This window comes from Petromyzon marinus, chromosome 23 (genome assembly GCF_048934315.1).
Source record: "Petromyzon marinus isolate PM22_M1 ecotype Great Lakes invasive population chromosome 23, UKy_Petmar_22M1.pri1.0, whole genome shotgun sequence".
NCBI lineage: Eukaryota > Metazoa > Chordata > Hyperoartia > Petromyzontiformes > Petromyzontidae > Petromyzon > Petromyzon marinus.
The window spans coordinates 31,942,949-31,970,211 of NC_133689.1; the positions used below are offsets into that span (position 1 = coordinate 31,942,949).

General features: G+C 55.1%; 4 non-coding genes and 1 pseudogene across 4 annotated transcripts; all 5 read left to right on the forward strand.

The window, feature by feature from the left end:
• Positions 1–23,255: 23,255 nt before the first annotated feature.
• Positions 23,256–23,374, forward strand: LOC142927786 (5S ribosomal RNA). Its single transcript, XR_012944710.1, has one exon. It is a non-coding gene; the product is annotated as a 5S ribosomal RNA (ribosomal RNA).
• A 432-nt stretch (positions 23,375–23,806) lies between these two features.
• LOC142926086 (5S ribosomal RNA) lies at positions 23,807–23,925 on the forward strand. Its single transcript, XR_012943011.1, has one exon. It is a non-coding gene; the product is annotated as a 5S ribosomal RNA (ribosomal RNA).
• A 253-nt stretch (positions 23,926–24,178) lies between these two features.
• On the forward strand, positions 24,179–24,297 carry LOC142927400 (5S ribosomal RNA). Its single transcript, XR_012944325.1, has one exon. It is a non-coding gene; the product is annotated as a 5S ribosomal RNA (ribosomal RNA).
• A 186-nt stretch (positions 24,298–24,483) lies between these two features.
• LOC142928612 (5S ribosomal RNA) lies at positions 24,484–24,602 on the forward strand (annotated as a pseudogene).
• Positions 24,603–24,854: 252 nt separating this feature from the next.
• LOC142926721 (5S ribosomal RNA) lies at positions 24,855–24,973 on the forward strand. The gene has a single exon (XR_012943645.1). It is a non-coding gene; the product is annotated as a 5S ribosomal RNA (ribosomal RNA).
• Positions 24,974–27,263: the final 2,290 nt, after the last annotated feature.

Here is a 27,263-nt window from a genome sequence, read left to right on the forward strand (position 1 = left end):
TCTACGCTCACTCCTACATCATCAATGCTCACCTTTACAACGTCCACACTCACCCCTACACCATCCACGCTCACCCCTACACCATCCACGTTTACTCCTACAACACCCACGTTCACTCCTGCAACATCCACGCTCACCCCTACACCATCCACGCTCACCCCTACACCATCCACACTCGCTCCTTAAACATCCACGCTCTCTCATACAAAATCCACGCTCACTCCTGCAACATCCACGCTCACACCTACGCCATCCACGCTCACCCCTACAATAGCCACGCTCACCCCTACACCATCCACGCTTTCCCCTATACCATCCACACTCACATCTACACCGTCCATGCTCACTCATACAACATCCACTCTCACCCCTACACCATCCACGCTCACCTCTCCAACATCCATACTCACCCCGACAACATCCACTCCCACTGCAACCCCATCCACTCTCACCCCTACAACATCCACGCTCACTCCTACACCATCCACGCTCACCTTTACAACCTCCACGCTCACATTTACAACCTCCACGCTCACCCCCTACACCATCTATGCTCACTCCTACATCATCCATGCTCACCTTTACAACTTCCACGCTCACCCCTACACCATCCACGTTTACGCCTACAACACCCACGCTCACTCCTGCAACATCCACGCTCACCCCTTCACCATCCACACTCACCCCTACAACATCCACGCTCTCTCATACAAAATCCATGCTCACTCCTGCAACATCCACGCTCACCCCTGCACCATCCACGCTCACCCCTACAACATCCACGCTCACCCCTACAACATCCACCCTCACCCCAACACCATCCACGCTCACCGCTACAACATCCACCCTCACCCCTACAACATCCCCGCTCACCCCTACAACATCTACGTTCACCCCTACAACGTCCACGCTCACCCCTACACCGTCCACGCTCACCTTTACAATGTCCACGCTCACTCCTACACCATCCACGCTCACCCCTACACCATCCACGCTCACCCCTACACCACCCACGCTCACCCCTACACCATCCACGCTCACTCCTACACCATCCACGCTCACCCCTACACCTTCAACGCTCACCCCTACCACATCCACGCTCACACCCACCAAATCCACTCTCACCCCTACACCATCCACGCTCACCACTACACCATCCATGCTTTCCCCTATACCATCCACACTCACCTCTACACCTTCCATGCTCACTCATACAACATCCACTCTCACCCCTACACCATCCACGCTCACCTTTACAACATCCACTCTCATCCCTACAACATTCACGATCACTCCTGCAACATCCACGCTCACCCCTGTAACATCAATGCTCACCTCGCCAACATCCATACTCACCCCAACACCATCCACGCCCACCCCAACCCCATTCACTCTCACCCCTACAACATCCACGCACACTCATACACCATCCATGCTCACCTTTACAACCTCCACGCTCACGCCCTACACCATCTACACTCACTCCTACATCATCCATGCTCACCTTTACAACGTCCACGCTCACTCCTACACCATCCACGCTCACCCCTACACCATCCACGTTTACTCCTACAACACCCACGCTCACTCCTGCAACATCCACGCTCACCCCTACACCATCCACGCTCACCCCTACAATAGCCACGCTCACCCCTACAACATCCACGCTCACCCCTACACCATCCACACTCACCACTACACCATCCACGCTTTCCCCTATACCATCTACACTCACATCTACAACGTCCATGCTCACTCATACAACATCCACACTCACCCCTACACCATCCACGCTCACCTCTACAACATCCACGCTCACCCCTACACCATCCACGCTCACCGCTAGACCATCTACGCTCACCACTAGACCATCCACGCTTTCCCCTATACCATCCACACTCACATCTACACCGTCCATGCTCACTCATACAACATCCACTCTCACCCCTACACCATCCACGCTCACCTTTACAACATCCACTCTCACCCCTACACCATCCACGCTCACCCCTACACCATCCACGTTTACGCCTACAAACACCCACGCTCACTCCTGCAACACCCACCCTCACCCTTAAAACATTCACGCTCACTCCTGCAACATCCACGCTCACCCCTGCAACATCCACGCTCACCTCGCCAACATCCACACTCACCCCAACACCATCCACGCCCACACCAACCCCATTCACTCTCACCCCTACAACATCCACGCTCACTCCTACACCATCCATGCTCACCTTCACAACCTCCACGATCACCCCCTACACCATCCACACTCACCCCTACACCATCCACGTTTACTCCTACAACACCCACGCTCACTCCTGCAACATCCACGCTCTCTCATACAAAATCCACGCTCACTCCTGCAACATCCACGCTCTCTCATACAAAATCCACGCTCACCCCTACACCATCCACTCTCACCCCCCACACCATCCACGCCCACCCCAACCCCATCCACTCTCACCCCTACAACATCCACGCTCACCCCCTACACCATCTACGCTCACTCCTACATCATCAATGCTCACCTTTACAACGTCCACGCTCACCCCTACACCATCCACGCTCACCCCTACACCATCCACGTTTACTCCTACAACACCCACGTTCACTCCTGCAACATCCACGCTCACCCCTACACCATCCACGCTCACCCCTACAATAGCCACGCTCACCCCTACACCATCCACGCTCACCTCTACAACATCCACACTCACCTCTACACCATCCACCCTCACCCCGACAACATCCACGCTCACCCCTACAACATCCACCCACACCCCAACACCATCCACGCTCACCGCTACAACATCCACCCTCACTCCTACACCATCTACGCTCACTTCTACAACATCCACGCTCACCCCTACACCATCCACCCTCACCTTTACAACATCCACTCTCACCCCTACACCATCCACGCCCACCCCTACAACATCCACGCTCACTCCTACAACATCCACGCTCACCCCTACACCATCCATGCTCACCTCTCCAACATCCATACTCACCCCGACACCATCCACTCTCACCCCAACACCATCCACGCCCACCCCAACCCCATCCACTCTCACCTCTACAACATCCACACTCACCCCTACCACATCCACCATCACCCCAACACCATCCACGCTCACCGCTACAACATCCAACCTCACTCCTACACCATCTACTCTCATTTCTACAACATCCACGCTCACCACTACACCATCCACGCTTTCCCGTATACCATCCACACTCACATCTACACCGTCCATGCTCACTCATACAACATCCACTCTCACCCCTACACCATCCACGCTCACCTTTACAACATCCACTCTCACCCCTACACCATCCACGCTCACCCCTACAACATCCACGCTCACTCCTGCAACATCCACGCTCACCCCTACACCATCCACGCTCACCCCTACACCATCCACGCTCACCTCTCCAACTTCCATACTCACCCCGACACCATCCACTCTCACCCCGACACCATCCACTCTCACCCACCACACCATCCACGCCCACCCCAACCCCATCCACTCTCACCCCTACAACATCCACGCTCACTCGTACACCATCCACGCTCACCTTTACAACCTCCACGCTCACCTTTACAACCTCCACGCTCACCCCCTACACCATCTACTCTCACCCCTACACCATCCATGCTCACACCTACACCATCCACGCTCAATCCTACACCATCCAAGCTCACCCCTACACCATCCACGCTCACCCCCTACAATAGCCACGCTCACCCCTACACCATCCACGCTCACGCCTACAACATTCACGCTCACTCCTGCAATATCCACACTCACCCCTGCAACATCCACGCTCACCCCCTACACCATCTACGCTCACTCCTACATCATCAATGCTCACCTTTACAACGTCCACGCTCACCCCTACACCATCCACGTTTACTCCTACAACACCCACGTTCACTCCTGCAACATCCACGCTCACCCCTACACCATCCACGCTCACCCCTACAATAGCCATGCTCACCCCTACACCATCCACGCTCACCTCTACAACATCCACACTCACCTCTACACCATCCACCCTCACCCCGACAACATCCACGCTCACCCCTACAACATCCACCCACACCCCAACACCATCCACGCTCACCGCTACAACATCCACCCTCACTCCTACACCATCTACGCTCACTTCTACAACATCCACGCTCACCCCTACACCATCCACCCTCACCTTTACAACATCCACTCTCACCCCTACACCATCCACGCCCACCCCTACAACATCCACGCTCACTCCTACAACATCCACGCTCACCCCTACACCATCCATGCTCACCTCTCCAACATCCATACTCACCCCGACACCATCCACTCTCACCCCAACACCATCCACGCCCACCCCAACCCCATCCACTCTAACCCCTACAACATCCACGCTCACTCCTACACCATCCATGCTCACCTTTACAAAGTCCATGCTCACCCCTACACCATCCACGCTCACCCCTACACCATCCACGTTTACTCCTACAACACCCACGCTCACTCCTGCAACATCCACGCTCACCTCGCCAACATCCACACTCACCCCAACACCATCCACGCTCACCCCAACCCCATTCACTCTCACCCCTACAACATCCACGCTCACTCCTACACCATCCATGCTCACTTTTACAACCCCCACGCTCACCCCCTACACCATCTACGCTCACTCCTACATCATTCATGCTCACCTTTACAACGTCCACGCTCACTCCTACACCATCCAAGCTCACCCCTACACCATCCACGCTCACCCCTACAATAGCCACGCTCACCCCTACACCATCCACGCTCACCCCTACAACATTCACGCTCACTCCTGCAATATCCACGCTCACCCCTGCAACATCCACGCTCACCCCCTAACCATCTACGCTCACTCCTACATCATCCATGCTCACCTTTACAACGTCCACGCTCACCCCTACACCATCCACACTCACCCCTACACCATCCACGTTTACTCCTACAACACCCACGCTCACTCCTGCAACGTCCACGCTCTCTCATACAAAATCCACGCTCACTCCTGCAACATCCACGCTCACCCCTACACCATCCACGCTCACCCCTACAATAGCCACGCTCACCCTTACACCATCCACGCTCGCCTCTACAACATCCACGCTCACCCCTACACCATCCACGCTCACCACTACACCATCCACGCTTTCCCCTATACCATCCACACTCACCTCTACACCGTGCATCCTCACTCATACAACATCCACTCTCACCGCTACACCATCCACGCTCACCTTTACAACATCCACTCTCACCCCTATACCATCCACGCTCACCCATACAACATTCACACTCACTCCTGCAACATCCACGCTCACCTCTCCAACATCCATTCTCACCCCGACACCATCCACTCTCACCCCAACACCATCCATGCCCACCCCAACCCCATCCACTCTCACCTCTACAACATCCACGCTCACCCCTACCACATCCACCATCACCCCAACACCATCCACGCTCACCGCTACAACATCCAACCTCACTCCTACACCATCTGCTCTCACTTCTACAACATCCACGCTCACCCCTACACCATCCACGCTTTCCCCTACACCGTCCACGCTTTCCCCTATACCATCCACACTCACATCTACACCGTCCATGCTCACTCATACAACATCCACTCTCACCCCTACACCATCCACGCTCACCTTTACAACATCCACTCTCACCCCTACACCATCCACGCTCACCCCTACAACATCCACGCTCACTCCTGCAACATCCACGCTCACCCCTACACCATCCACGCTCACCCCTACACCATCCACGCTCACCTCTCCAACATCCATACTCACCCCGACACCATCCACTCTCACCCCGACACCATCCACTCTCACCCCCCACACCATCCACGCCCACCCCAACCCCATCCACTCTCACCCCTACAACATCCACGCTCACTCGTACACCATCCACGCTCACCTTTACAACCTCCACGCTCACCTTTACAACCTCCACGCTCACCCCCTACACCATCTACGCTCACCCCTACACCATCCACGCTCACCCCTACACCATCCACGCTCAATCCTACACCATCCAAGCTCACCCCTACACCATCCACGCTCACCCCCTACAATAGCCACGCTCACCCCTACACCATCCACGCTCACGCCTACAACATTCACGCTCACTCCTGCAATATCCACACTCACCCCTGCAACATCCACGCTCACCCCCTACACCATCTACGCTCACTCCTACATCATCAATGCTCACCTTTACAACGTCCACGCTCACCCCTACACCATCCACGCTCACCCCTACACCATCCACGTTTACTCCTACAACACCCACGTTCACTCCTGCAACATCCACGCTCACCCCTACACCATCCACGCTCACCCCTACAATAGCCACGCTCACCCCTACACCATCCACGCTCACCTCTACAACATCCACACTCACCTCTACACCATCCACCCTCACCCCGACAACATCCACGCTCACCCCTACAACATCCACCCACACCCCAACACCATCCACGCTCACCGCTACAACATCCACCCTCACTCCTACACCATCTACGCTCACTTCTACAACATCCACGCTCACCCCTACACCATCCACCCTCACCTTTACAACATCCACTCTCACCCCTACACCATCCACGCCCACCCCTACAACATCCACGCTCACTCCTACAACATCCACGCTCACCCCTACACAATCCACGCTCACCTCTCCAACATCCATACTCACCCCGACACCATCCACTCTCACCCCAACACCATCCACGCCCACCCCAACCCCATCCACTCTAACCCCTACAACATCCACGCTCACTCCTACACCATCCATGCTCACCTTTACAAAGTCCATGCTCACCCCTACACCATCCACGCTCACCCCTACACCATCCACGTTTACTCCTACAACACCCACGCTCACTCCTGCAACATCCACGCTCACCTCGCCAACATCCACACTCACCCCAACACCATCCACGCTCACCCCAACCCCATTCACTCTCACCCCTACAACATCCACGCTCACTCCACCATCCATGCTCACCTTTACAACCCCCACTCTCACGCCCTACACCATCTATGCTCACTCCTACATCATCCATGCTCACCTTTACAACGTCCACGCTCACTCCTACACCATCCAAGCTCACCCCTACACCATCCACGCTCACCCCTACAATAGCCACGCTCACCCCTACACCATCCACACTCACCCCTACACCATCCACGTTTACTCCTACAACACCCACGCTCACTCCTGCAACGTCCACGCTCTCTCATACAAAATCCACGCTCACTCCTGCAACATCCACGCTCACCCCTACACCATCCACGCTCACCCCTACAATAGCCACGCTCACCCTTACACCATCCACGCTCGCCTCTACAACATCCACGCTCACCCCTACACCATCCACGCTCACCACTACACCATCCACGCTTTCCCCTATACCATCCACACTCACCTCTACACCGTGCATCCTCACTCATACAACATCCACTCTCACCGCTACACCATCCACGCTCACCTTTACAACATCCACTCTCACCCCTATACCATCCACGCTCACCCATACAACATTCACACTCACTCCTGCAACATCCACGCTCACCTCTCCAACATCCATTCTCACCCCGACACCATCCACTCTCACCCCAACACCATCCATGCCCACCCCAACCCCATCCACTCTCACCTCTACAACATCCACGCTCACCCCTACCACATCCACCATCACCCCAACACCATCCACGCTCACCGCTACAACATCCAACCTCACTCCTACACCATCTGCTCTCACTTCTACAACATCCACGCTCACCCCTACACCATCCACGCTTTCCCCTACACCGTCCACGCTTTCCCCTATACCATCCACACTCACATCTACACCGTCCATGCTCACTCATACAACATCCACTCTCACCCCTACACCATCCACGCTCACCTTTACAACATCCACTCTCACCCCTACACCATCCACGCTCACCCCTACAACATCCACGCTCACTCCTGCAACATCCACGCTCACCCCTACACCATCCACGCTCACCCCTACACCATCCACGCTCACCTCTCCAACATCCATACTCACCCCGACACCATCCACTCTCACCCCGACACCATCCACTCTCACCCCCCACACCATCCACGCCCACCCCAACCCCATCCACTCTCACCCCTACAACATCCACGCTCACTCGTACACCATCCACGCTCACCTTTACAACCTCCACGCTCACCTTTACAACCTCCACGCTCACCCCCTACACCATCTACGCTCACCCCTACACCATCCACGCTCACCCCTACACCATCCACGCTCAATCCTACACCATCCAAGCTCACCCCTACACCATCCACGCTCACCCCCTACAATAGCCACGCTCACCCCTACACCATCCACGCTCACGCCTACAACATTCACGCTCACTCCTGCAATATCCACACTCACCCCTGCAACATCCACGCTCACCCCCTACACCATCTACGCTCACTCCTACATCATCAATGCTCACCTTTACAACGTCCACGCTCACCCCTACACCATCCACGCTCACCCCTACACCATCCACGTTTACTCCTACAACACCCACGTTCACTCCTGCAACATCCACGCTCACCCCTACACCATCCACGCTCACCCCTACAATAGCCACGCTCACCCCTACACCATCCACGCTCACCTCTACAACATCCACACTCACCTCTACACCATCCACCCTCACCCCGACAACATCCACGCTCACCCCTACAACATCCACCCACACCCCAACACCATCCACGCTCACCGCTACAACATCCACCCTCACTCCTACACCATCTACGCTCACTTCTACAACATCCACGCTCACCCCTACACCATCCACCCTCACCTTTACAACATCCACTCTCACCCCTACACCATCCACGCCCACCCCTACAACATCCACGCTCACTCCTACAACATCCACGCTCACCCCTACACAATCCACGCTCACCTCTCCAACATCCATACTCACCCCGACACCATCCACTCTCACCCCAACACCATCCACGCCCACCCCAACCCCATCCACTCTAACCCCTACAACATCCACGCTCACTCCTACACCATCCATGCTCACCTTTACAAAGTCCATGCTCACCCCTACACCATCCACGCTCACCCCTACACCATCCACGTTTACTCCTACAACACCCACGCTCACTCCTGCAACATCCACGCTCACCTCGCCAACATCCACACTCACCCCAACACCATCCACGCTCACCCCAACCCCATTCACTCTCACCCCTACAACATCCACGCTCACCCCTGCAACATCCACGCTCACCCCCTAACCATCTACGCTCACTCCTACATCATCCATGCTCACCTTTACAATGTCCACGCTCACCCCTACACCATCCACACTCACCCCTACACCATCCACGTTTACTCCTACAACACCCACGCTCACTCCTGCAACATCCACGCTCTCTCATACAAAATACACGCTCACTCCTGCAACATCCACACTCACCCCTACACCATCCACGCTCACCCCTACAATAGCCACTCTCACCCCTACACCATCCACGCTCACCCCTACAACATCCACGCTCACTCCTGCAACATCCACGCTCACCCCTACACCATCCACGCTCACCCCTACACCATCCACGCTCACCTCTCCAACATCCATACTCACCCCGGCACGATCCACTCTCACCCCGACACCATCCACTCTCACCCCCCACACCATCCACGACCACCCCAACCCCATCCACTCTCACCCCTACAACATCCACGCTCACCTTTACAACCTCCACGCTCACCCCCTACACCATTTACGCTCACCCCTACACCATCCACGCTCACCCCTACACCATCCACGCTCACTCCTACACCATCCAAGCTCACCCCTACACCATCCACGCTCACCCCTACAATAGCCACGCTCACCCCTACACCATCCACGCTCACCCCTACAATAGCCACGCTCACCCCTACACCATTCACGCTCACCTCTACAACATCCACGCTCACCCCTACACAATCCACGCTCACCACTACACCATCCACGCTTTCCCCTATACCATCCACACATCTACACCGTCCATGCTCACTCATACAACATCCACTCTCACCCCTACACCATCCACGCTCACCTTTACAACATCCACTCTCACCCCTACACCATCCACTCTCACCCCTACAACATCCACGCTCACTCCTGCAACATCCACGCTCACCTCTCCAACATCCATTCTCACCCCGACACCATCCACTCTCAACCCAACACCATCCACGCCCACCCCAACCCCATCCACTCTCACCCCTACAACATCCACGCTCACCCCTACCACATCCACCATCACCCCAACACCATCCACGCTCACCGCTACAACATCCAACCTCACTCCTACACCATCTACTCTCACTTCTACAACATCCACGCTCACCCCTACACCATCCACCCTCACCCCACAACATCCACTCTCACCCCTACACCATCCACGCTCACCTTTATAACATCCACTCTCACCCCTACACCATCCACGCTCACCCCTACAACATCCACGCTCACTCCTGCAACATCCACGCTCACCCCAACACCATCCACGCTCACCTTTACAATGTCCACTCTCACTCCTATACCATCCAAGCTCACGCCTACACCATCCACGCTCACCCCTACACCATCCACGCTCACTCCTACACCATCCACGCTCACCCCTACACCATTCACGCTCACCCCTACCACATCCACGCTCACCCCCACCACATCCACTCTCACCCCTACACCATCCACGCTCACCACTACACCATCCATGCTTTCCCCTATACCATGCACACTCACCTCTACACCGTGCATGCTCACTCATACAACATCCACTCTCACCACTACACCATCCACGCTCACCCCTACAATAGCCACTTTCACCCCTACACCATCCACGCTCACCCCTACAACATCCACGCTCACTCCTGCAACATCCACGCTCACCCCTACACCATCCACGCTCACCCATACACCATCCACGCTCACCTCTCCAACATCCATACTCACCCCGGCACCATCCACTCTCACCCCGACACCATCCACTCTCACCCCCCACACCATCCACGACCACCCCAACCCCATCCACTCTCACCCCTACAACATCCACGCTCACCTTTACAACCTCCACGCTCACCCCCTACACCATTTACGCTCACCCCTACACCATCCACGCTCACCCCTACACCATCCACGCTCACTCCTACACCATCCAAGCTCACCCCTACACCATCCACGCTCACCCCTACAATAGCCACGCTCACCCCTACACCATCCACGCTCACCCCTACAATAGCCACGCTCACCCCTACACCATTCACGCTCACCTCTACAACATCCACGCTCACCCCTACACAATCCACGCTCACCACTACACCATCCACGCTTTCCCCTATACCATCCACACATCTACACCGTCCATGCTCACTCATACCACATCCACTCTCACCCCTACACCATCCACGCTCACCTTTACAACATCCACTCTCACCCCTACACCATCCACTCTCACCCCTACAACATCCACGCTCACTCCTGCAACATCCACGCTCACCTCTCCAACATCCATTCTCACCCCGACACCATCCACTCTCAACCCAACACCATCCACGCCCACCCCAACCCCATCCACTCTCACCCCTACAACATCCACGCTCACCCCTACCACATCCACCATCACCCCAACACCATCCACGCTCACCGCTACAACATCCAACCTCACTCCTACACCATCTACTCTCACTTCTACAACATCCACGCTCACCCCTACACCATCCACCCTCACCCCACAACATCCACTCTCACCCCTACACCATCCACGCTCACCTTTATAACATCCACTCTCACCCCTACACCATCCACGCTCACCCCTACAACATCCACGCTCACTCCTGCAACATCCACGCTCACCCCAACACCATCCACGCTCACCTTTACAATGTCCACTCTCACTCCTATACCATCCAAGCTCACGCCTACACCATCCACGCTCACCCCTACACCATCCACGCTCACTCCTACACCATCCACGCTCACCCCTACCACATCCACGCTCACCCCCACCACATCCACTCTCACCCCTACACCATCCACGCTCACCACTACACCATCCATGCTTTCCCCTATACCATGCACACTCACCCCTACAACATCCACGCTCACTCCTGCAACATCCACGCTCACCCCAACACCATCCACGCTCACCTTTACAATGTCCACTCTCACTCCTATACCATCCAAGCTCACGCCTACACCATCCACGCTCACCCCTACACCATCCACGCTCACTCCTACACCATCCACGCTCACCCCTACACCATTCACGCTCACCCCTACCACATCCACGCTCACCCCCACCACATCCACTCTCACCACTACACCATCCACGCTCACCTTTACAACATCCACTCTCACCCCTACACCATCCACGCTCACCCCTACAACATTCACGCTCACTCCTGCAACATTCACGCTCACCCCTGCAACATCAACGCTCACCTCGCCAACATCCACACTCACCCTAACACCATCCACGCCCACCCCAACCCCATTCACTCTCACCCCTACAACATCCACGCTCACTCCTACACCATCCATGCTCACCTTTACAACCTCCACGCTCACCCCCTACACCATCTACACTCACTCCTACATCATCCATGCTCACTTTTACAACGTCCATGCTCACCCCTACACCATCCACGCTCACCCCTACACCATCCACGTTTTCTCCTACAACACCCACGCTCACTCCTGCAACATCCACGCTCACCCCTACACCATCCACCCTCACCCCTTCAACATCCACGCTCTCTCATACAAAATCCACGCTCACTCCTGCAACTTCCACGCTCACCCCAACACCATCCACGCTCACCCCTACAATAGCCACGCTCACCCCTACACCATTCACGCTCACCTCTACACCATCCACGCTCACCCCTACACCATCCACGTTTACTCCTACAACACCCACGTTCACTCCTGCAACATCCACGCTCACCCCTACACCATCCACGCTCACCCCTACAATAGCCACGCTCACCCCTACACCATCCACGCTCACCTCTACAACATCCACACTCACCTCTACACCATCCACCCTCACCCCGACAACATCAACGCTCACCCCTACAACATCCACCCACACCCCAACACCATCCACGCTCACCGCTACAACATCCACCCTCACTCCTACACCATCTACGCTCACTTCTACAACATCCACGCTCACCCCTACACCATCCACCCTCACCTTTACAACATCCACTCTCACCCCTACACCATCCACGCCCACCCCTACAACATCCACGCTCACTCCTACAACATCCACGCTCACCCCTACACAATCCACGCTCACCTCTCCAACATCCATACTCACCCCGACACCATCCACTCTCACCCCAACACCATCCACGCCCACCCCAACCCCATCCACTCTAACCCCTACAACATCCACGCTCACTCCTACACCATCCATGCTCACCTTTACAAAGTCCATGCTCACCCCTACACCATCCACGCTCACCCCTACACCATCCACGTTTACTCCTACAACACCCACGCTCACTCCTGCAACATCCACGCTCACCTCGCCAACATCCACACTCACCCCAACACCATCCACGCTCACCCCAACCCCATTCACTCTCACCCCTACAACATCCACGCTCACCCCTGCAACATCCACGCTCACCCCCTAACCATCTACGCTCACTCCTACATCATCCATGCTCACCTTTACAATGTCCACGCTCACCCCTACACCATCCACACTCACCCCTACACCATCCACGTTTACTCCTACAACACCCACGCTCACTCCTGCAACATCCACGCTCTCTCATACAAAATACACGCTCGCTCCTGCAACATCCACACTCACCCCTACACCATCCACGCTCACCCCTACAATAGCCACTCTCACCCCTACACCATCCACGCTCACCCCTACAACATCCACGCTCACTCCTGCAACATCCACGCTCACCCCTACACCATCCACGCTCACCCCTACACCATCCACGCTCACCTCTCCAACATCCATACTCACCCCGGCACGATCCACTCTCACCCCGACACCATCCACTCTCACCCCCCACACCATCCACGACCACCCCAACCCCATCCACTCTCACCCCTACAACATCCACGCTCACCTTTACAACCTCCACGCTCACCCCCTACACCATTTACGCTCACCCCTACACCATCCACGCTCACCCCTACACCATCCACGCTCACTCCTACACCATCCAAGCTCACCCCTACACCATCCACGCTCACCCCTACAATAGCCACGCTCACCCCTACACCATCCACGCTCACCCCTACAATAGCCACGCTCACCCCTACACCATTCACGCTCACCTCTACAACATCCACGCTCACCCCTACACAATCCACGCTCACCACTACACCATCCACGCTTTCCCCTATACCATCCACACATCTACACCGTCCATGCTCACTCATACAACATCCACTCTCACCCCTACACCATCCACGCTCACCTTTACAACATCCACTCTCACCCCTACACCATCCACTCTCACCCCTACAACATCCACGCTCACTCCTGCAACATCCACGCTCACCTCTCCAACATCCATTCTCACCCGGACACCATCCACTCTCAACCCAACACCATCCACGCCCACCCCAACCCCATCCACTCTCACCCCTACAACATCCACGCTCACCCCTACCACATCCACCATCACCCCAACACCATCCACGCTCACCGCTACAACATCCAACCTCACTCCTACACCATCTACTCTCACTTCTACAACATCCACGCTCACCCCTACACCATCCACCCTCACCCCACAACATCCACTCTCACCCCTACACCATCCACGCTCACCTTTATAACATCCACTCTCACCCCTACACCATCCACGCTCACCCCTACAACATCCACGCTCACTCCTGCAACATCCACGCTCACCCCAACACCATCCACGCTCACCTTTACAATGTCCACTCTCACTCCTATACCATCCAAGCTCACGCCTACACCATCCACGCTCACCCCTACACCATCCACGCTCACTCCTACACCATCCACGCTCACCCCTACACCATTCACGCTCACCCCTACCACATCCACGCTCACCCCCACCACATCCACTCTCACCCCTACACCATCCACGCTCACCACTACACCATCCATGCTTTCCCCTATACCATGCACACTCACCTCTACACCGTGCATGCTCACTCATACAACATCCACTCTCACCACTACACCATCCACGCTCACCCCTACAATAGCCACTTTCACCCCTACACCATCCACGCTCACCCCTACAACATCCACGCTCACTCCTGCAACATCCACGCTCACCCCTACACCATCCACGCTCACCCATACACCATCCACGCTCACCTCTCCAACATCCATACTCACCCCGGCACCATCCACTCTCACCCCGACACCATCCACTCTCACCCCCCACACCATCCACGACCACCCCAACCCCATCCACTCTCACCCCTACAACATCCACGCTCACCTTTACAACCTCCACGCTCACCCCCTACACCATTTACGCTCACCCCTACACCATCCACGCTCACCCCTACACCATCCACGCTCACTCCTACACCATCCAAGCTCACCCCTACACCATCCACGCTCACCCCTACAATAGCCACGCTCACCCCTACACCATCCACGCTCACCCCTACAATAGCCACGCTCACCCCTACACCATTCACGCTCACCTCTACAACATCCACGCTCACCCCTACACAATCCACGCTCACCACTACACCATCCACGCTTTCCCCTATACCATCCACACATCTACACCGTCCATGCTCACTCATACCACATCCACTCTCACCCCTACACCATCCACGCTCACCTTTACAACATCCACTCTCACCCCTACACCATCCACTCTCACCCCTACAACATCCACGCTCACTCCTGCAACATCCACGCTCACCTCTCCAACATCCATTCTCACCCCGACACCATCCACTCTCAACCCAACACCATCCACGCCCACCCCAACCCCATCCACTCTCACCCCTACAACATCCACGCTCACCCCTACCACATCCACCATCACCCCAACACCATCCACGCTCACCGCTACAACATCCAACCTCACTCCTACACCATCTACTCTCACTTCTACAACATCCACGCTCACCCCTACACCATCCACCCTCACCCCACAACATCCACTCTCACCCCTACACCATCCACGCTCACCTTTATAACATCCACTCTCACCCCTACACCATCCACGCTCACCCCTACAACATCCACGCTCACTCCTGCAACATCCACGCTCACCCCAACACCATCCACGCTCACCTTTACAATGTCCACTCTCACTCCTATACCATCCAAGCTCACGCCTACACCATCCACGCTCACCCCTACACCATCCACGCTCACTCCTACACCATCCACGCTCACCCCTACCACATCCACGCTCACCCCCACCACATCCACTCTCACCCCTACACCATCCACGCTCACCACTACACCATCCATGCTTTCCCCTATACCATGCACACTCACCCCTACAACATCCACGCTCACTCCTGCAACATCCACGCTCACCCCAACACCATCCACGCTCACCTTTACAATGTCCACTCTCACTCCTATACCATCCAAGCTCACGCCTACACCATCCACGCTCACCCCTACACCATCCACGCTCACTCCTACACCATCCACGCTCACCCCTACACCATTCACGCTCACCCCTACCACATCCACGCTCACCCCCACCACATCCACTCTCACCACTACACCATCCACGCTCACCTTTACAACATCCACTCTCACCCCTACACCATCCACGCTCACCCCTACAACATTCACGCTCACCCCTACACCATTCACGCTCACCTCTACAACATCCACGCTCACCCCTACACAATCCACGCTCACCACTACACCATCCACGCTTTCCCCTATACCATCCACACATCTACACCGTCCATGCTCACTCATACCACATCCACTCTCACCCCTACACCATCCACGCTCACCTTTACAACATCCACTCTCACCCCTACACCATCCACTCTCACCCCTACAACATCCACGCTCACTCCTGCAACATCCACGCTCACCTCTCCAACATCCATTCTCACCCCGACACCATCCACTCTCAACCCAACACCATCCACGCCCACCCCAACCCCATCCACTCTCACCCCTACAACATCCACGCTCACCCCTACCACATCCACCATCACCCCAACACCATCCACGCTCACCGCTACAACATCCAACCTCACTCCTACACCATCTACTCTCACTTCTACAACATCCACGCTCACCCCTACACCATCCACCCTCACCCCACAACATCCACTCTCACCCCTACACCATCCACGCTCACCTTTATAACATCCACTCTCACCCCTACACCATCCACGCTCACCCCTACAACATCCACGCTCACTCCTGCAACATCCACGCTCACCCCAACACCATCCACGCTCACCTTTACAATGTCCACTCTCACTCCTATACCATCCAAGCTCACGCCTACACCATCCACGCTCACCCCTACACCATCCACGCTCACTCCTACACCATCCACGCTCACCCCTACCACATCCACGCTCACCCCCACCACATCCACTCTCACCCCTACACCATCCACGCTCACCACTACACCATCCATGCTTTCCCCTATACCATGCACACTCACCCCTACAACATCCACGCTCACTCCTGCAACATCCACGCTCACCCCAACACCATCCACGCTCACCTTTACAATGTCCACTCTCACTCCTATACCATCCAAGCTCACGCCTACACCATCCACGCTCACCCCTACACCATCCACGCTCACTCCTACACCATCCACGCTCACCCCTACACCATTCACGCTCACCCCTACCACATCCACGCTCACCCCCACCACATCCACTCTCACCACTACACCATCCACGCTCACCTTTACAACATCCACTCTCACCCCTACACCATCCACGCTCACCCCTACAACATTCACGCTCACTCCTGCAACATTCACGCTCACCCCTGCAACATCAACGCTCACCTCGCCAACATCCACACTCACCCTAACACCATCCACGCCCACCCCAACCCCATTCACTCTCACCCCTACAACATCCACGCTCACTCCTACACCATCCATGCTCACCTTTACAACCTCCACGCTCACCCCCTACACCATCTACACTCACTCCTACATCATCCATGCTCACTTTTACAACGTCCATGCTCACCCCTACACCATCCACGCTCACCCCTACACCATCCACGTTTTCTCCTACAACACCCACGCTCACTCCTGCAACATCCACGCTCACCCCTACACCATCCACCCTCACCCCTTCAACATCCACGCTCTCTCATACAAAATCCACGCTCACTCCTGCAACTTCCACGCTCACCCCAACACCATCCACGCTCACCCCTACAATAGCCACGCTCACCCCTACACCATTCACGCTCACCTCTACACCATCCACGCTTTCCCCTATACCATCCACACATCTACACCGTCCATGCTCACTCATACAACATCCACTCTCACCCCTACACCATCCACGCTCACCTTTACAACATCCACTCTCACCCCTACACCATCCACTCTCACCCCTACAACATCCACGCTCACTCCTGCAACATCCACGCTCACCTCTCCAACATCCATTCTCACCCCGACACCATCCATTCTCACCCCAACACCATCCACGCCCACCCCAACCCCATCAACTCTCACCCCTACAACATCCACGCTCACCCCTACCACATCCACCATCACCCCAACACCATCCACGCTCACCGCTACAACATCCAACCTCACTCCTACACCATCTACTCTCACTTCTACAACATCCACGCTCACTCCTACACCATCCACCCTCACCCCACAACATCCACTCTCACCCCTACACCATCCACGCTCACCTTTATAACATCCACTCTCACCCCTACACCATCCACGCTCACCCCTACAACATCCACGCTCACTCCTGCAACATCCACGCTCACCCCAACACCATCCACGCTCACCTTTACAATGTCCACGCTCACTCCTATACCATCCACGCTCACGCCTACACCATCCACGCTCACCCCTACACCATCCACGCTCACTCCTACACCATCCACGCTCACCCCTACACCATCCACGCTCACCCCTACCACATCCACGCTCACCCCCACCACATCCACTCTCACCCCTACACCATCCACGCTCACCACTACACCATCCATGCTTTCCCCTATACCATGCACACTCACCTCTACACCGTGCATGCTCACTCATACAACATCCACTCTCACCACTACACCATCCACGCTCACCTTTACAACATCCACTCTCACCCCTACACCATCCACGCTCACCCCTACAACATTCACGCTCACTCCTGCAACATTCACGCTCACCCCTGCAACATCAACGCTCACCTCGCCAACATCCACACTCACCCTAACACCATCCACGCCCACCCCAACCCCATTCACTCTCACCCCTACAACATCCACGCTCACTCCTACACCATCCATGCTCACCTTTACAACCTCCACGCTCACCCCCTACACCATCTACACTCACTCCTACATCATCCATGCTCACTTTTACAACGTCCATGCTCACCCCTACACCATCCACGCTCACCCCTACGCCATCCACGTTTTCTCCTACAACACCCACGCTCACTCCTGCAACATCCACGCTCACCCCTACACCATCCTACCTCACCCCTTCAACATCCACGCTCTCTCATACAAAATCCACGCTCACTCCTGCAACTTCCACGCTCACCCCAACACCATCCACGCTCACCCCTACAATAGCCACGCTCACCCCTACACCATTCACGCTCACCTCTACACCATCCACGCTTTCCTCTATACCATCCACACATCTACACCGTCCATGCTCACTCATACAACATCCACTCTCACCCCTACACCATCCACGCTCACCTTTACAACATCCACTCTCACCCCTACACCATCCACTCTCACCCCTACAACATCCACGCTCACTCCTGCAACATCCACGCTCACCTCTCCAACATCCATTCTCACCCCGACACCATCCATTCTCACCCCAACACCATCCACGCCCACCCCAACCCCATCAACTCTCACCCCTACAACATCCACGCTCACCCCTACCACATCCACCATCACCCCAACACCATCCACGCTCACCGCTACAACATCCAACCTCACTCCTACACCATCTACTCTCACTTCTACAACATCCACACTCACCCCTACACCATCCACCCTCACCCCACAACTTCCACTCTCACCCCTACACCATCCATGCTCACCCCTACAACATCCAAGCTCACTCCTGCAACATCCACGCTCACCCCTACACCATCCACGATCACTTCTCCAACATCCATACTCACCCCGACACCATCCACTCTCACCCCGACATCATCCACTCTCACCCCGACACCATCCACTCTCACCCCAACACCATCCACGCCACACCCAACCCCATCCATTCTCATCCCTACAACATCCACGCTCACCCCTACACCATCCACGCTCATCCCTACACCATCCACGCTCATCCCTACACCATCCACGCTCACCCCTACACCATCCACTCTCACTCCTACACCATCCACGCTCACCCCTACACCATCCACGCTCACCCCTACCACATCCACGCTCACCCCCACCACATCCACTCTCACCCCTACACCATCCATGCTCACCACTACACCATCCATGCTTTCCCCTATACCATGCACACTCACCTCTACACCGTGCATGCTCACTCATACAACATCCACCCTCACCTCTACACCATCCACGCTCACCTTTACAACATCCACTCTCACCCCTACACCATCCACGCTCACCCCTACAACATTCACGCTCACTCCTGCAACATTCACGCTCACCCCTGCAACATCAACGCTCACCTCGCCAACATCCACACTCACCCTAACACCATCCACGCCCACCCCAACCCCATTCACTCTCACCCCTACAACATCCACGCTCACTCCTACACCATCCATGCTCACCTTTACAACCTCCACGCTCACCCCCTACACCATCTACACTCACTCCTACATCATCCATGCTCACTTTTACAACGTCCATGCTCACCCCTACACCATCCACGCTCACCCCTACACCATCCACGTTTTCTCCTACAACACCCACGCTCACTCCTGCAACATCCACGCTCACCCCTACACCATCCTACCTCACCCCTTCAACATCCACGCTCTCTCATACAAAATCCACGCTCACTCCTGCAACTTCCACGCTCACCCCAACACCATCCACGCTCACCCCTACAATAGCCACGCTCACCCCTACACCATTCACGCTCACCTCTACACCATCCACGCTTTCCTCTATACCATCCACACATCTACACCGTCCATGCTCACTCATACAACATCCACTCTCACCCCTACACCATCCACGCTCACCTTTACAACATCCACTCTCACCCCTACACCATCCACTCTCACCCCTACAACATCCACGCTCACTCCTGCAACATCCACGCTCACCTCTCCAACATCCATTCTCACCCCGACACCATCCATTCTCACCCCAACACCATCCACGCCCACCCCAACCCCATCAACTCTCACCCCTACAACATCCACGCTCACCCCTACCACATCCACCATCACCCCAACACCATCCACGCTCACCGCTACAACATCCAACCTCACTCCTACACCATCTACTCTCACTTCTACAACATCCACGCTCACCCCTACACCATCCACCCTCACCCCACAACATCCACTCTCACCCCTACACCATCCACGCTCACCTTGACAACTTCCACTCTCACCCCTACACCATCCACGCTCACCCCTACAACATCCAAGCTCACTCCTGCAACATCCACGCTCACCCCTACACCATCCACGATCACTTCTCCAACATCCATACTCACCCCGACACCATCCACTCTCACCCCGACATCATCCACTCTCACCCCGACACCATCCACTCTCACCCCAACACCATCCACGCCACACCCAACCCCATCCATTCTCATCCCTACAACATCCACGCTCACCCCTACACCATCCACGCTCATCCCTACACCATCCACGCTCATCCCTACACCATCCACGCTCACTCCTACACCATCCACGTTTACTCCTACAACACCCACGCTCACTCCGGCAACATCCACGCTCACCCCTACACCATCCACACTCACCCCTACAACATCCACGCTCACCCCTACAATAGCCACGCTCACCCTTACACCATCCACGCTCACCTCTACAACATCCACGCTCACCCCTACACCATCCACGCTCACCACTACGCCATCCACGCTTTCCCCTATACCATCCACACTCACATCTACACTGTCCATGCTCACTCATACAACATCCACTCTCACCCCTACACCATCCACGCTCACCTTTACAACATCCACTCTCAACCCTACACCATCCACGCTCACCCCTACAACATCCACGCTCACTCCTGCAACATCCACGCTCACTCCTACACCATCCATGCTCACCTCTCCAACATCCATACTCACCCCGACACCATCCACTCTCACCGCGACACCATCCACGCTCACTCCTACACCATCCACGCTCACCTTTACAACCTCCACGCTCGCCTTTACAACCTCCACGCTCACCCCCTACACCATCTTCGCTCACTCCTGCAACATCCACTCTCGCCCCTACAATATCCACGCTCACCCCTACACCAGCCACGCTCACCCCTACACCATCCACGCTCACTCCTACACCAGCCACTCTCACCTCTCCAACATCCATACTCACCCCGACACCATCCACTCTCACCGCGACACCATCCACTCTCACACCCCACTCCATCCACGCCCCCGTCTTGGGTGTCTGTATATACATCTGGGGTTATGTGTTTCCTCTCTCTCGTAAATTTAGCTCTTCTGTACCTGATGATGACTGCTTGTGTTGCAACCGAAACGTCGTACGCTATTGTTATTTTATTATTTTTTATTTATACGTGACTTTACCGAAAAAAACAAAGAGTAATTCTTGCAGTCACGAAAGCTTCGAATCAAGTCATCCAGACTGTTTGATGCCACTCTTTTGGGGATCAACCAGGAGCACAGAATAAAGGTTTTATGAGCGATGACCTCCAAAAGTATAGTTGAATGTTGATTGTTTTATACATCTGAATGTGCGACAGGTCTTTCCAAGCATGGCCTACGACCATATCACCCTGAATGCGCCCGATCTCGTCTGATCTCGGAAACTAAGCAGGGTCGAGTCTGGTTAGTACTTGGATGGGAGACTGCCTGGGAATAGCAGGTGTTGTATGCTTTTGTTTACTTGGATCTGGATGGCTCGCTTTTTACACTTCGACTCATCCAGTGAGTGCACCTGCCAATTTCACGTCGATATGGTGTACTGCATTGGGATCAATATTTTCTTGTAAAATAATGTTTGATGCCACTCTTTTGGGGCTCAACCAGGAGCTCAGAAACAGGTCCCTGCAGGGTGGGCTGGTAGGACAAGTCTCTGCGCTGTCTATTACTGATTTTATACACCCAACAGCACGAGATTTCACTTCGTTAAAGTATTGAAAGGGGACGGACGGACGTACGGACACATTAATCTATTGCAGGCTGGTACACTCAGTTTACAACTTCGTTCCTACCAGTATAAAGGTTTTTTGAGCGATGACCTCCAGAAGTAAAGTTGAATGTTGATTGTTTTATACATCTGAATGTGCGACAGGTCTTTCCAAGCATGGCCTACGACCATATCACCCTGAATGCGCCCGATCTCGTCTGATCTCGGAAGCTAAGCACGGTCGAGTCTGGTTAGTACTTGGATGGGAGACTGCCTGGGAATACCAGGTGTTGTAGGCTTTTGTATATTTGGATCTGGATGGGTCGCTTTTTACACTTCCACTCATCCAGTGAGTGCACCTGCCAATTTCACATCGATATGGTGTACTGCATTGGGATCAATATTTTCTCGTAAAATACTGTTTGATACCACTCTTTCGAGGCTAAACCAGGAGCTCAGAATAAACGTTTTCATGAGCGATAACCTCCAGTAGTATAGTTGAATGTTGATTGTTTTATACATATGAGTGTTCGACAGGTCTCTGCAAGCACGGCCTACGTCCATATCACCCTGAATGCGCCCGAACTCGTCTGATCTCGGAAGCTAAGCAGGGTCGAGCCTGGTTAGTACTTGGATGCGAGACTGCCTGGGAATACCTGGTGTTGTAGGCTTTTGCATTGTTATATCTGGATGGGTCGCTTTTTACACTTCGACTCATCCAGACTGTTTGATGCCACTCTTTCGGGGCTCAACCAGGAGCTCAGAATATAAGTATTCATGAACGATGATTTCCAGAAATATAGTTGAACTTTAATTGTTTCATACATCTGAATGTGCGACAGGTGTGTGCAAGCATGGCCTACGACCGTATCACCCTGAATGCGCCCAATCTTGTCTGATCTCGGAAGCTAAGCAGGGTCGAGCATGGTGAGTACTTGGATGGCAGACTGCCTAGGAACACCAGGTGTTGTAGGATTTTGTATTTTTGGATCTGGATGGGTCGCTTTTTACACTTCGACTCATCCAGTGAGTGCACGTGCCAATTTCACGTCGATATGGTGTACTGCATTGGGATCAATATTTTATCGTAAAATAATGTTTGATGCCACTCTTTCGGGGCTCAACCAGGAGCTCAGAATAAAGGTTTTATGAGCGATGACCTCCAGAAGTATAGTTGAATGTTGATTGTTTTATACATCTGAATGTGCGACAGGTCTTTCCAAGCATGGCCTACGACCATATCACCCTGAATGCGCCCGATCTCGTCTAATCTCGGAAGCTAAGCAGAGTCGAGCCTGGTTAGTACTTGGATGGGAGACTGCCTGGGAATACCAGGTGTTGTAGGCTTTTGCATTGTTGTATCTGGATGGGTCGCTTTTTACACTTCGACTCATCCAGTGAGTGCACCTGCCAATTTCACGTCGATATGGTGTACTGCATTGGGATCAATATTTTATTGTAAAATACTGTTTGATGCTACTCATTCGGGGCTAAACCAGGAGCTCAGAATAAACGTTTTCATGAGCGATGACGCCGACGTGTTCAGTGAGCACGATTCGGATGTGGGCCGGACTGACCTTGTTAAGCACCAAATTGGCACCGGTGCCGCCCAACCAATTAAACTCCCCACATACCGAGTGGGCGCGCCTGAACGGGCCCAGATTAAAGATGCCATCGTGGAAATGCTCCGAGATAACATAATCCAGCCCTCAGCTAGCCCCTGGTCTGCCCCGGTGGTACTGGTGATGAAAAAGGATGGGTCGACCCGGTTTTGTGTTGATTACCGAAAGTTGAACGCAGTCACCCTCGGCGATGCCTTCCCCATCCCCCGCATCGATGACACCTTTGACAGCCTCGCGGTGGCGCGGTATTTTTCCACCCTCGATCTAGCATCCGGGTACTGGCAGGTGGATATGGCGGAGGAGGATCGGCCAATGACTGCATTTACCAAACCGATGGGACTGTTTGAGTTTCGGATACTCCCGTTCGGACTCACTAATGTGCCTGCGACGTTCCAGTGGTTGATGGAGCTGGTGATGCGGGGCTTGCAGTGGGAACAGTGCCTAATTTACCTGGATGACGTGATAGTGTTCAGTATATCTCTGTCTGAGGACTGGTCCAGGTTATGAGAGGTGTTCCAGCGACTGCGAGCCGCCCATCTCAAACTCAAGCCACGTAAGTGTTATGTTGCGCAGCACAAGGTGGGGTACCTTGGACACCGAATCAGCGAGGCAGGGTTGCGCACCGATCCGGAGAAGGTACGCGCCATAGTGGAATGGCCATGGCCAAGGAACCTGACGGAGATCAGGTCATTCTTGGGGCTCGCCACCTATTATCATCGATTTGTAAAGGGATTCAGCGAGATTGCACGCCCCCTCACCCAACTCACTTCCCCTAAGAACCCTTATCAGTGGACGGAGGCCGCCTGACGGCCTTCACCACCCTCAAAGACCACCTCACCCATACCCCCACCCTGGCTTTCCCGGATTTTTCCACCGATTTGATTTTGGACACCGACGCCTGCAGCTATGAGCTGGGCGCGGTGTTGTCACAGGTGCAGGATGGGATGGAGCGGGCCATCGCATACGCCAGCTGGACCCTGAGCAGGGCCGAGCTGAACTATTGCGTGACCCGTCAGGAACTGTATGCCGTGATCTTCACATGTAAACAGTTCTGGCCGTATTTGTATGGCAGAAAATGTCGGGTGCGGAGTGACCATTATGCTCTGCAGCTCCATCTCACATTCAAGAAACCGCGGGGGCAGATGACCCGATGGCTGGCGCAGCTGCAGGAATACAACCTGCAGATCGAGTACCGGGCTGGGCGGATGCACGAAAATGTGGACACCTTGTCGAGGCAGCCCATGGTGTGCGCCGAGACGAGGGCGGAGGAGGCCTGCCCATGCTTCATGGGGGACGCTGCCAACAGGCAACGCCCCCCCGGGAGCGCACTGAGACCCCCCTCTCACGAGAGAGAGTGCAGTATGCGCCGCGGAGACCCCTACAGAAGGAGCCGACGGACTGCCCCACCCTGACCGGGCGGATCCAAGAGGACGTCAGCTGCGCCTTCCCGGGCCTGGACGACGAGCAGTTGAGACAGACCCAGCAACGGGACCCGGATCTGGCGGCAGTGGAAGCGGCCCTGCGGGAAAAGAAGAGCACCCTACCAGGACCCTGGAGTGGTTTGTATGCCCGGTTGTGTGTGCAGAACGGGGTGGTAAGAGGGTGCATCTGTGTTCCCGCCCAGGTGCGACCCCAGCTGCTATGGCTGGTGCACGACCACCTGCTCGGGGGCCATGATGGGGAACGGCGCACTAGGGAGACCCTGCGTCGCCAATATCTCTGGCCCAAATTGGCGCAAGACGTGGCCGCCTGGGTACAGGGCTGCCGCGCGTGTCAGCAATGTGGTCCGAAAGCGGCGCAATATCAGGTACCCCTGAGGCCGTTCCGCGTCAGTCGGACAAACCAGCTGGTTGGGATCGACCTACAGGGGCCATTTCCGCGATCCCACCGGTGGAGTATTTCGCACGCTATCCCGTGGCGGTGGCCATCCCCGATAATACGGCCCTTGTGGTGGCCTGGGCATTCGTGGAGCACTACGTACTTAAGCACGGGATCTCCGAATGGGTCATTACCGA